Source organism: Zingiber officinale, chromosome 8A (assembly GCF_018446385.1).
Source record: "Zingiber officinale cultivar Zhangliang chromosome 8A, Zo_v1.1, whole genome shotgun sequence".
Lineage (NCBI taxonomy): Eukaryota > Viridiplantae > Streptophyta > Magnoliopsida > Zingiberales > Zingiberaceae > Zingiber > Zingiber officinale.
In genome coordinates, this window is record NC_056000.1 from 29,017,692 (window position 1) to 29,030,283 (window position 12,592).

Genomic DNA, 12,592 nt, shown 5'->3' on the forward strand with positions numbered 1-12,592 from the left:
GAATTCTATATTTTTCTCTCCTTTTGATACACATCAAAAATTTTCTTCCTAAGAAGTCATACCTTAACTCCGGATGCCTCACACGATTAACTCTATAATTATTTATGGAAAAATAAATCAGAAAATTAAATCGACCACTATATAAGAAGATATTTCTCTCAGTTTAATTGACACTCAGTTATTTAACCATTTAATCATGCGATAACCAACTCAATCAAACGAAGGATATATATGGATAACGACATTATTAAGAAAGGTTTTTAACCTTGTTCACCCTCAATAGAAAATTAAGAGACTCACCATCTCTACAATTAAGAAAACTTCATAAACATTTTGTTTGGAGCACATTTATTGCTTTGAGAGAACAATACACGTGGGCCAACGCTATTGCCTGCAACAAGATCTTGTAGCCAAAGCCTTTTATTATTTATTTATTACTAAATCCCGATCATTTATTCCAATCATGGTTTATTCAAATGTATACGTAGTAGTTCATTATTCAAGCTCTCAACAAGTGAGGTTGCTCCCGGGGTCAACCCCAAACTGGCTGCAGTAATCCGTGTAGTATCCTACCCGAGCGTTGACGGCCGGCGTATTGCCGCCGTCGCACTCAATGGGGCCGTTGATCGCGCGGATGGTGGAGCCGAATCCTTCGCCGGAGATGATGCGGGAGTGGCAGTTGTTCATCCAGTACCATAGGGCGGTCCTGAAGGAGATGACGACGTCGTTGGCCACCGTTTCCGGTGCGCCGAGGCCGTCGAAGCCGATCGCCTGCCCGGCGGCGCCGTAGTTGTAGTTCCAGGTCAGTTGGAGGGGGCCACGGCCGTAGTAGTCGCGGCCGGCGACGCACGGCCAATCAGTGCGGTCCGCGTCGCAGTAGTTATGCGATGCGCCGTTGATCTCTTCGATGTAGCAGAAATCTGTAGTACATCGTATCATCGGGAAATAAGAAAATCTAAATAAAATTGGTTTAGTTTTTTTTTTTGCTCTAAATTTGGGAAATATTTTATTTTATTTTATTTTTTATTTTTTAAAAAGACACTCACGTCCAGTCTCATGCGTGACGTGGGCGAAGAAAGCGGCGATCTCGCGCCGGGCGTCATCGGCAGATCCGGTGCGGCCGAAGTCGGGGTAGTAACCGGCGGCGGTCAGAAAAGCGTCACGCGAGTAAAATCCCCTGCCGGCGCAGCCGCTGTCAGCCTGGTTAATGATGCCGTCGAAGAAGCTCTGCGTGACGATGTCGGCGACCGAGCCGCCGTTGTTCGGCGAGGAGTAACAGGGGCCCTCCTGGCATCCGTCTCCGCAGTAGTCGTCGCCGGTGCCGCAGAAGCCGAATCTACTGCAGCAGAGGTCGGACGAGCAGCCGCAGTTTTGGGCGGCGGCTGCCGCGATTCCGGTGAAGAGGAGGCACACGAGCAGCAACGGCATTTGAGCCATTGGTCTGTTTACTAGGAGGGGAAGAGGTGACGATGCAATTGAATGGAGAAGACAGTGGAATTTATAGAGCATTGGAGGTGGACGGTGAGCTCTCTCGTTCTCCAAGAGTTCTTCTGCCACAAGTAATTGATGACAAAATTAGTTTCTACTCAAAGAGCAGCCGGCTGCTCGGGGGAAAGATCTATATAAAAAAATTAAGATTTAATTTATTGAATACAATAAATTAATATAATTTTAATGTTGCACTACAGCTCCTTTAAATTAAGATTTAATTATATAAAAATTTGCTTATGTTGAACCAATTTTAAAATGTTTAAGTTTCTCGAAAATTCCAAAAAGAACTACTTGATTTATTGATTTAATAATTTTTAGATATTCCACGGATTTAATGATTTTATAAGCAAAAAAAAAAAAATTCTTCGAGAAGATAAGATAAAATATGTTGCGTGTTGGAAAATTTCGTCATCTGAGTCCTTAGAGGACTTCTGTATTCATTTCACTTGTTTAATTTGGTCAAAGGAAAATGAAAAAAAAAAAAGAGACACGGAAACAATCGATTAAGACGCTTAACGGATTGCATTGATCGATTAAGACGCTTAATCGATTAAACAATCGATTATAAAATTTCTCTTTATGTAAGATCAGAGTTCTTGATTCAATAATTGATTATAAAGTTTTTTTAACATGACTTTTGAAATGACAAAGTGTTGAGGTATAACAGACTCGATTGAAATTGTGTTACGTTAATCAAGCACGGAGAAAGATAAAAGGTTCATTGGATTGAACTATAAGAGATAGCAGTAGAAGATGCTCTTCTACTTAACCACGTTCAATTTGACTCGGTTCTTGACCAAGGACTCTCCTAAGAATGCTGAGGAAGTTGATACACAGATCATTAGTACAATGGAAGCATGAACTCACTCTGAGTTCTTTTACTGAATTAAACTACATCCTCAACTGCCTTGCCGACTCGTTATACATTGTGTATAGCACGAAGAGAACAACTAAAAAGTTGTGGGAGTCCCTAGACAAGAAATACAAGATGGAGGATGCATGGGCAAAGAAGTTCATCGTGGGTCGATTCCTAGACTACAAGATGGTTGACTCCAAGACGATGATCAGCCAAGTCCAAGAAATTCAGGTGATCTTGTACAAGATCCACTCAGAAGGGATGTTTCTGAATGAAACCTTCCAGGTGGCTGCTATCATTAAGAAGTTTGTCTCCCAGGTGGAAGGACTTCAAGAACTACCTGATGCACAAGCGGAAGGAGAAGAATATGGAGGAACTCATTGTTAGACTTCACATCGAAAAAGACAACAAGAGTTCAGAGAGAAAGTTGTTCTCTCAAACTATTATGAAAGCCAACGTTATCAAGCACAGTCAAAACACGAAACGGAAGAACCACACTAAAGGAGATGATGAACGTACGCTCTTTTATTAATCTTTAGACTGTCAAAGTTCATGTGGGGGAAGTTGTGTTAACAACTAATTATCTTTAAATAAGGTACCTCAAAAGAAAATAGATAAGAACCCTTATAAATTGTAGAATGAAAGACAATCGTCCTATAAATATTTACTAATGTGGGAGTGTCTTGTCAAATTTTTTATGCCTAATCTAAAAAAGATTAAGATAGGATCAAATACTGTTGATTGTATATTTATTAGATATACACATAACAACAATGCGTATCAGTTTTTTATGTATGAGTCATAAATACCTGATATATACAAAAACTTGATAATCAAATTAATAAATGTCTCATTCTTCGAGCATGTGTTTCCGTATAAGACCCGAGAGGAAGCTAGCTCCTAAAAATGGACATATGAAACACAAGGTGAAAATGATGATGAGGAACCAGTTGAGGTTGAGCTTAGGTTGAGCAAAAGAGCTTTGGTCGAAAAATCCTACGGATCAGATTTTATCACTTTTATGTTAGAAAAGTGAGCCTCATAGTTACTTAGAAGCAGTAAACTCTTCAAGACAATTACATCTGAGATAGAATCTATCTTGTAAAATCATACTTAGAAACTTGTGGATCTTCCTCCGAGAAGTAAATCATTAGGTTGCAAGTAGATTTTCAAGAAGAAAATGAAGTTAGATGATACAGTTGATAAGTATAAGGTCAGATTGGTAATCAAAGGATACCAATTAGAATACCTTGATTACTTTGATATGTATTCTCCCATGTCGAGAATAACTTCCATTAGAATATTGTTGGCTATAATCGTTCTATGGAATCTTGAAATACATCAGATGGATGTAAAGATAACATTTCTAAACGGGAATATAGAAGAGGAAATCTATATCGAGCGACCTGAAGAGTTTTATATGCTTGGACAGAAAAATAAGGTTTATAGATTGGTAAAGTTATTATATGGCTTGAAACAAGTACCAAAGCAATGCCATGAGAAATTTGATAATGCCATTAAGGAATATGGATTCTGTTCGTTGCTACTCGGAATATTATATTGTCCCCCTGTACAAAAATTTTGTACAAGTCCCGAACCTTTCCTAACAACCTATTGAGTTCTTTAGAAATTAAATTTGGAATCGTAAACATAACTTAACATTATTGATTCCAAATTCAACTTATCTGTTATTAGAGGTTTAGACTTGGATCGCAAACGATGCTTAACATTATTAATCCAAATCCACCCATGTTACAAAGTTAATTAAATATTTGTTTCAAAGATTGACTTCCAGGTTAAACATGACGAGGCACTATGCCTTCTTGGGTATGAGATCATCCACCACTCCTAGACAAAACCTTTCAACAAAATTCAATATTTAATATCCTTATAGTAACCCTAGGTTTAACCAATAAGATCAATCGAATCACAAATTCGAAAAATAAAAGAAACACAAAATCGAAACATAAAATCGATTGCCTAGAATCGTTAGCCTCTTGTGTTTGGTATTTCAAAAAACATATAAAGAAAAACAAGTATGATGCGGAACAAGACAACTAGTTATACCTTTCTTTGTAAATAAAAATCTCTTGATCTTCTATTGTATTCCTCTCATTCTCTTGGATGTCGTGTGAGCGACGATCTACCAAGAAGAAATCCACCTAAGCCTTCTTCTCTTTCTTCAAGCTTCGACCACTAAAGGGATCTAGACAAGAGAGCTTCCTTTCTCTTCTTCTTCTCCTCCTAGTAACCGACCACCAAGACTCCTAGAAGAATAGATGCCGCCGGCCACAAAGTGGAAATCAAAGGAGAAGAGAGAAAGGGAGAGGGTCGGCCACCAAAAGAAAAAAAAGAGGAACAATAGAATAGAATCGTGTCCCATGAAGGCACCCTCCCCCTCTCTTTTATAATCTTTGGTGAATCCAAAAAAGGAAAGCTTTATAACAAAAATAAAACTTCCTTTAATTACTTTATATTGGTCAGCCACCTCTTGTAAAACCAAACAAGGAAAGATTTTAAACAAAATTAAAATATCTCTTTTAAAATATCCCTTTTGTGGTTAGCTATAAAAGGAATGTTTTATAAATTAAAATCTCTTTCTTTTAAATCCTTTTATGTATATCTATAAAAGATAAGATTTAAAAATAAAACTCCTTTTATATCATGGTTACAAAAAGGAAAGTTTTGTCAAAAAATTAAAATCTTTCTTTAGATAACTACAAATAAAGTAAGATATCTAATCTCTCTTTTAATCCTTTGTAGAAAATCTATAAAAGGAAAGATTTTAAAATTTAAAATTCTCTTTTAAAATCATGTGGATGAAAACATAAAAGAAAAGATTTTATCAAAAATTTATTTTTAATAAAATTTCCCTCTCCTTTCATACTTGGCCGACTCCCTTGCTTGGGCACCAAGCAAGGCTTGGCCAACCCTAGCTCAAGCTCCAAGCTTGGCTTGGCCAGCCCCTTGCTTGGGCTCCAAGCAAGGATAGGGGTCGACTCCTAACATGGGCTAAGAGGCTAGATTTTGAGTGGATATAAGGCTTTATATAAGAGGTTACAATAGGGACCGAGAGGAGGAATTGGTTATGGTCTCCCGATGAACTTGAGCTTCCCGTGTTCGCCCCGAACACTCAACTCAAGTTCATCAATAATAACTCATACCACTAAAGAGCTATCATTGAACTACCGTACCGATCCAAAATTATATTTTGGTCTCCTTCTTATCATGAGTGTGTTAATCTCCCTGTGTTTAAGATATCGAATGTCCACTAATTAAATGAATTACTGACACTCACTTAATTAATATCTAGCTCTAAGAATAGTATCACTCAACTTCATTGTCATGTCGGACTAAGTCCACCTGCAGGGTTTAGATGACAATCCTTATGAGCTCATCTTGGGGACATCATTAACCTAGATTACTAGGACACAGTTTCCTTCTATAACCAACAACACACCATATAAATAATATTATTTCCCAACCTATCGGGTCTTTTGATTTAACTAGCTAAATCTTAGCCATTGATAAGTCAAAGAAATAAATATTAAATATACATGCTTGTTGTTATATCGGGATTAAGAGTACACACTTCCATAATAACTGAGGTTCTATTCTTTTATGTAGTAAGTATAAAAGGAACAACCTCAAATGGTCCTACTCAATACACTCTAAGTGTACTAGCGTAATTTTATAGTTAAGATAAACTAATACCAAATTACACTACGACCATTCCAATGGTTTGTCCATTTCCATTTTGGTCGTGAGCTACTATTTATAATTTATAAGGAACTAATAACATGATCTTCTATGTGTGACACCACACACCATGTTATCTACAATATAAATTAATTGAACAACTGCACTTAGCATATAAATGTAGACATTTGACCAATGTGATTCTTTATTTCAAAATAAATGTTTACAAAAAGCTAAGCTTTTAGTATACACTCTAACAGATTCAAGATTAATGAATGTGATAAATATGTTTACATGAAAGCTACAAAGAATTACTACATCCTCTTGTGTTTATATGTAGATGACATACTTATCATTAGAAGTAATGATAAGATAATCAAATTCAATAAAGATATGTTGAACTCAAGATTTAATATGAAAGACATGAGCCTAGCTGATGTGATTTTAGGAATCAAAATTCTTAGTACAATAGAAGGATTTGTTCTTAGTCAATCCCTTTACATGGATAAGATTCTTGAAAAATTCACTGAGGGTGATATTGCATTGGCACAAACACCGATAGATATGAGTCAACATATATTGAAAAATTAAGGTGAAAATATCTCTCAGATAGAGTACTCTCTATTGGTGCAAGTGACCTCTAGGGTTTCAATATTTGACAATGCACCCAAGTCTAGTCAGTTTGACCAAGGGTTAATCCAAATAGGACTTGATGTTTGGAAGAGAGTAGTCTAGTCAGGTCTAGATGACTAGCAAGGAGAAGTCCTAACTGAAGGTTAGACAAAGTGGAAGTCCTGGTGAGTGAAGCCACCACCAGGACCAGATAGAGTACTCTCGAGTAATTGGAAGTCTGATATACCTAATGAGTTGTGCATGACTAGACTTGGCCTATACAATAAATAAACTGAATAGATACATAAGTAATCCCGATGTTGAGCACTGGAAAGGGATAACAACAGTACTACGGTACTTGAGGTATAATCGAAAATATGGATTGCACTATATGAGGTATCCTGTTGTGATCGAAGGATACAGCGATGCGATTTGGATATCTAATATAAAAAACTCTAAGTCTATGAGTGGATATGTATTCACTTTGGGAGGTGCAGTCATTTTCTAAAAATCTTCTAAGCAAATGGTAATAACCAGATCCACGATGGAATATGAGTTTGTAGCTCTCGACAAATATAGTAAAGAGGCTAAATGACTACAGTAATTCTTAGAAGATATTCCGAGATGGTCAAAACATATGCCGATAATCTGCATACATTACTGATCCGGATATAGTTGAGTGGCAGAGAGGAAATTAGGAGGAAAAGGCAGGGGCACTTAGGTCTTTTTATAAGTTAGGGCTTTAAAGGGAGAGAGGGCTCGTGTTTTGGAGGAGAGGAAAGGAGGGGTTTTGGGGGAACGCCGCCAGCGGAGGAGGAGGGTTCTCCTTTTGGTGCCCGTCGCTGGCGACGACGGAGACGTCGAGACTTTCTTTCCCTGCTCTCTCTTGCTTTTGCTGCGCAATCTATCTTCCCCTTTTCTCTCTCGCATTGCTCTCCGGCTGGCTCCGTCGCGTCGATTTGTAACCCTCGGCCTCGCCTAGCTGCTCCTCGGTTAGGGAGCTCTCGCGGCTGGAAAACTTCCCTCTCTTTTGCTTTGTCTCGTTTCTGCTGATGTTCTTATCCACCGGATGCTAATGGCGGTGGAGGAAACCTTCAAGGTTGGTTAACGAGTTGGCTGCACCTTTGGGTGCAATGTCTTGTTAGTGGTTAAGATAATGGAAGATTACACATCAAGCAGTGGTTATCGGTTTAGAAGGATAGAACACCAACTGTGTGCTTCTAATCCAGAGTTCGACATGTCTGAAATCAGTTTACATAAGTCATCCTTCAATTGTCAGGACATGACAAAAGTTTATTATAGGGTGAGAATATCATCTCTGTCTTTGTTGAAATGATGGTATGTGAATGTGGTAATGGAGAGTATTCCCGCTGAGGTGCTGTTACCATATCCGACCTACGAGCCGTCTCTTGGGACCCCTGCTGCATTAGACCCCATGTCGCCACGCGATGACTAGATCAGCATCACTATCAGCTCACCGCTCCATCCGAGGGCGCCCCCCTGGGCCAGGGTACGTTCTCGTACCTTCTTTGCATTTATTTCAATATTCTATTATTATCCGGATATTTATGCATTTGTGGGATTCGCCTCGAGCACCGAGGTACCAGAGACCGGGGGAACCCGGTCGCTGGATACAGGTACAGTTGACCGGAGGAGGACTTCGGACGATCTGGTCAACGTAGCGGACAGCTCATCGACAGGGTCATGAGGATGCGGTCAACCTTCCAGACACGTCACACCGGCAGGTTCGTTTTCTCAGCTTCCAGACAGGATCAATTACAATAGTCAATCAGTAATTGGTCGAGTACAGAGCTATCTGTATAATGGTAAGTCTAGATATATACGTCGTAGATATAATATCATAAGACAACTATTCTCTACGGGAGTTATCACTATTGAATATATGAAGTCAAAGGATAACCTAACGGATTTGCTAACTAAAGGATTATATCAAGAGTTAGTTGCAAGCTCATCATGAGGAATGAGTTTGATGTCGTTGTCAGCTATTAGTGCAGAGGACACCCAACCTATGTTGACTGGAGATCCTGAGAACTAGGTTCAAAGGGACAACTGATTTGTACTGACAGACATACTGTGGGGGATAGTCCAATAAAATAGTGACCGGACTAGGGTAAACCGGTGGACTTTTAATGATTAAGAAGAGTAGATGACTACTCTCGAGGGATAACCTATGTGAGAAAAAAGTGAGACCGCTTTGAAGAGAATTAGAGGCACAATTCTTAAAGCTTTTCACAGAACCAGGCATGTTCATGGCCAAGAACTAACATACTTATGAGAATTGAGTTGTGTCAGGGAGAGTTTTGGATGAGATTTATCAATGTTTACATAGAAGGCAAAACAGTTCAAGAAGATCATGTCTACTGTCAGCTAGTATATAAACAAATCTTCATAAGGGAAGGTTCAAAGGGTAAAACCTACCTATCCTATACTAAACTCAACTACTGAATGATATGTACATACCCTATTTTCTATTCATGTGGGGGATTATTAGAAATGTTAATGGAATAAAGAGGTGGAGACGAAGAGACTCTATTGTGATGAGTTTTTAGTCTCATATTAGAAGTCTCTTGGCTTTATTATTGGTTTAAATTATAACACATGCATTGATGTTGTAAACATATATGTAGGGAGAGACTTTCTCATTCGTGAGTGTGCAAGGGTGGGTGCAAATTTAGGGCCCAGATTATACTGAACTAATGTTGACTCGTGTGTGAGCACGACCTACGCATGTTGAATGTCTGACCGGTCGAGGCAAGATTTGCCTAAGCGAATGAACCAACATTTTATCACCTAAATCTCTTTTGCTATCTGCTCAAGAGTGTAACAGAAGCATTAATATAAAATTAATGGTGATTCCATAGCGTCTTGACATTAATGGCGACATTAAACTCATTAATGATGATTTCATAACATCTCGACATTAATGACGACATTAAATTCATTAATAATAATTCTGTAATATCTCGACATTAATGAAGACATTAAACTCATTAATAATGACAATAAATCCAACATTAAATAATTAACCATAACTTGGTGATTCATTACAAGCAAGGTAAGAGCTCTTATATAAAGAGGTTGGATCTTAAATAAAGTGAAAAGTAGTGGAAGATAAGACAGAGCGAGAGGAAGAGCAGGAAGTGAACCTCCATCCACCCGTGTTCTTCCACAAAAACTCTCTCAGTCATGCATCCATTCGGTTGAACTACTCGTGATAGCACTTGGGTGCATTCTTAGTTCGCTACGAACAATCAGTGCTTGGTTGCATGCGTGGTTTTACTGTCGTATTCAGGGAAATAGACGATCTGAGAGAATCTCGAAGTACAGTCGGAGGTGGGGCGAATATGTTTCAAGAAAACTGCGTTGAGCGAAGACCTCAGTATTTTACTCAACGAATTCCCTTCCTGACTTGACGATTGACTCCCGATTCTGCTACACACTACATCAACTCCACAACTTGAACCATCAAAAGCTTGGTAGAATCAGCCTCATTGGCAACTTGAGATTATCCGCTTAGGTCATCTCAACAGATAAGTTAGAATTGATTTACGTAATTTCAATTCAGTAATTTTTTTAATATTTTCGATAATATATAGATTGTCCAACAATTTGATTACTATGCATCAAAGATTACTAATTTTTAAAAAATAATTTGACTATTTGAAGGGCACCTAAGATATGCTAAGAGATAGATATACTTAAGGGGTTCCTAGCTACCCAAAGGTTGGGTTTACTAAAGGGGGTATCCAGACTACTCAAAATCCTTGGACATTGGTATCCACCATCGAAGCGCATTGAGGAGTTCTTAAAAATTTATTGAGAGCATTAGATAGTACATCCCTATTACTATCTTTTGTTGGTGATTATTTACTATCTTGAATGGATTTGGGATATGGTCTCTTTTATATTTCATCTTGAATGTAATAAGTCGAATCATTGGTAGATCCTTTTTACTATGTTTGAGTTAGATGTGTCGTGTAACTCATACACTCAACGAGTTTATCTCATTTTTTTTTTGTTCGTGACTAACTTTGTTCAACTCGTCTTTTGGACATCAACCATGTAATTTTCTTGGCCTATCAACTCTTCTCGTGATTTCATCTCCATCTTTTAGTGATAACATCATATCAAAACTAGGTTTTCATTTATGTCCTCTAATGAATAAAATCGATATTGATGGATGCAAGAAATGGATATCAACTAAATTAAGGTCGAATTTTCCAATATGGATAATGACATTATTAGGAAAGGTTTTTAACCTTCTTCACCCTCGATAGAAAATAGCCTCACACTCAATGAACCGTGAGAGACATCTCTTAGTCCCAAGGATCATGATATCATGATAGGATATTTAGGTTATCACCCAGATGCTTGTGATTCGTATATTTATAGAAATTTTTTCTCTAAATATAACGTGCAATCGAATGATGTTTAGCTTCCGGATTATTCATCACGCATACTTTTTGATTTATTCTGATAGCCAATAGAAAATTCTTATAGGATCGAATCGTTATTTTGGAACTCTAGAAATAATCAAATGATACAATTTGGTTTAAGTTTAAGAGGCATCTCTTACGACTAAGAAAAAAGTTCATAAACATTTTGTTTGATCAGCTTAATCCATTTTGAAGCCCATTTATTGTTTTGAGAGAACAATACACGTAGGCCTACGCCATCGCCTGCTACAAGATCTTGTAGCCAAAGCCTTTTATGATTGATTACTAAATCTGTGCCCTATCATTTATTCCAATCGTATGTAGTTCAAAATTCAAGCTCTCAACAAGTGAGGTTATTCCCGGGGTCTACCCCAAACCGGCTGCAGTAATCCCTGTAGTAGCCGATCCGAGCGTTGAAGGCCGCCCGATTACCGTCGTCGCATGCGCCGTTGACCGCGCGGATGGTGGCGCCGAACCCTTGGCCAGATGTTATGAGGTTGTGGCAGTAGTTCATCCAGAACCAGAGAGCGGTCCTGAAGGAGATGACGACGTCGTTGGCCACTGTCTCCGGCGCGCGGAGTCCGTCGAAGCCGTTGGCCAGGCCGGCCGGGCCGTAGTTGTAGTTCCAGGTCAGTTGTAGGGGGCCGCGGCCGTAGTTGTCGCGGCCGGAGACACACGGCCAATCAGTGCGGTTCGTGTCGCATTGCGATTGGCGGTTGGTCGCTTCGATGAAGCACAGATCTGTAGATCATATCAACTAGAAATAAGAAAATCTAAAATAAAATTGGTTTAGATATTTTTTTCCAAATTTGGTAAATATAATTTTTTATAAAAAAAAAAAACACTCACGATCAGTCACATCCGTGACGTGGGCGTAGAAAGCGGCGATCTCGCGCCGGGCGTCCTCCGAAGATCCGGTGCGGCCGAAGCCAGGGTAGTAGCCGGCTGCAGTCAGAAAAGCGTCGCGCGAGTAGAATCTCCTGCCGGCGCAGCTGCTGTCGGACTGGTTGATGATGCCGTCGAAGAAGCTCTGCGTCACGATGTCGGCGACCGAGCCGCGCGAGGAGTAACAGGGGCCTTGCTGGCATCCCGTGCCGCAGTAGTCGTCGCTGCCGCTGGTACCACAGTAGCCAAATCTGCTGCAGCAGAGGTTGGCGGAGCAGCCGCAGTTTTGGGCCGCGGCGACCTCCATTCCGGCGAAAAAGAGACGCACGACCAGCAGCAGCGTTTGGTTAGATTCGTGGAGAGCCATTGGTTTGTTTACTAGGAAGGAAAGGGGTCGAAGAAGAGATGATGGAATTGAATGCAAAAGAGAATGGTATTTACAGAGCAGTCGAGGTGGACGATCTAATTGTATAAATACGTCACAAGTAATAAATGCACAAGGAAATTAAAAGTACAGAAACATAGAACAAACTAGTACACGTAAACATAGCTCTGGATATGCTAGAATCTAGATGACGCAGTATTTTGCACA

General features: G+C 39.3%; 1 pseudogene; it reads right to left on the reverse strand.

Annotated features, from left to right (window-relative positions):
* Window positions 1-404: 404 nt before the first annotated feature.
* Window positions 405-12,382, reverse strand: LOC122010647 (annotated as a pseudogene).
* Between the last annotated feature and the right edge of the window lie 210 nt (window positions 12,383-12,592).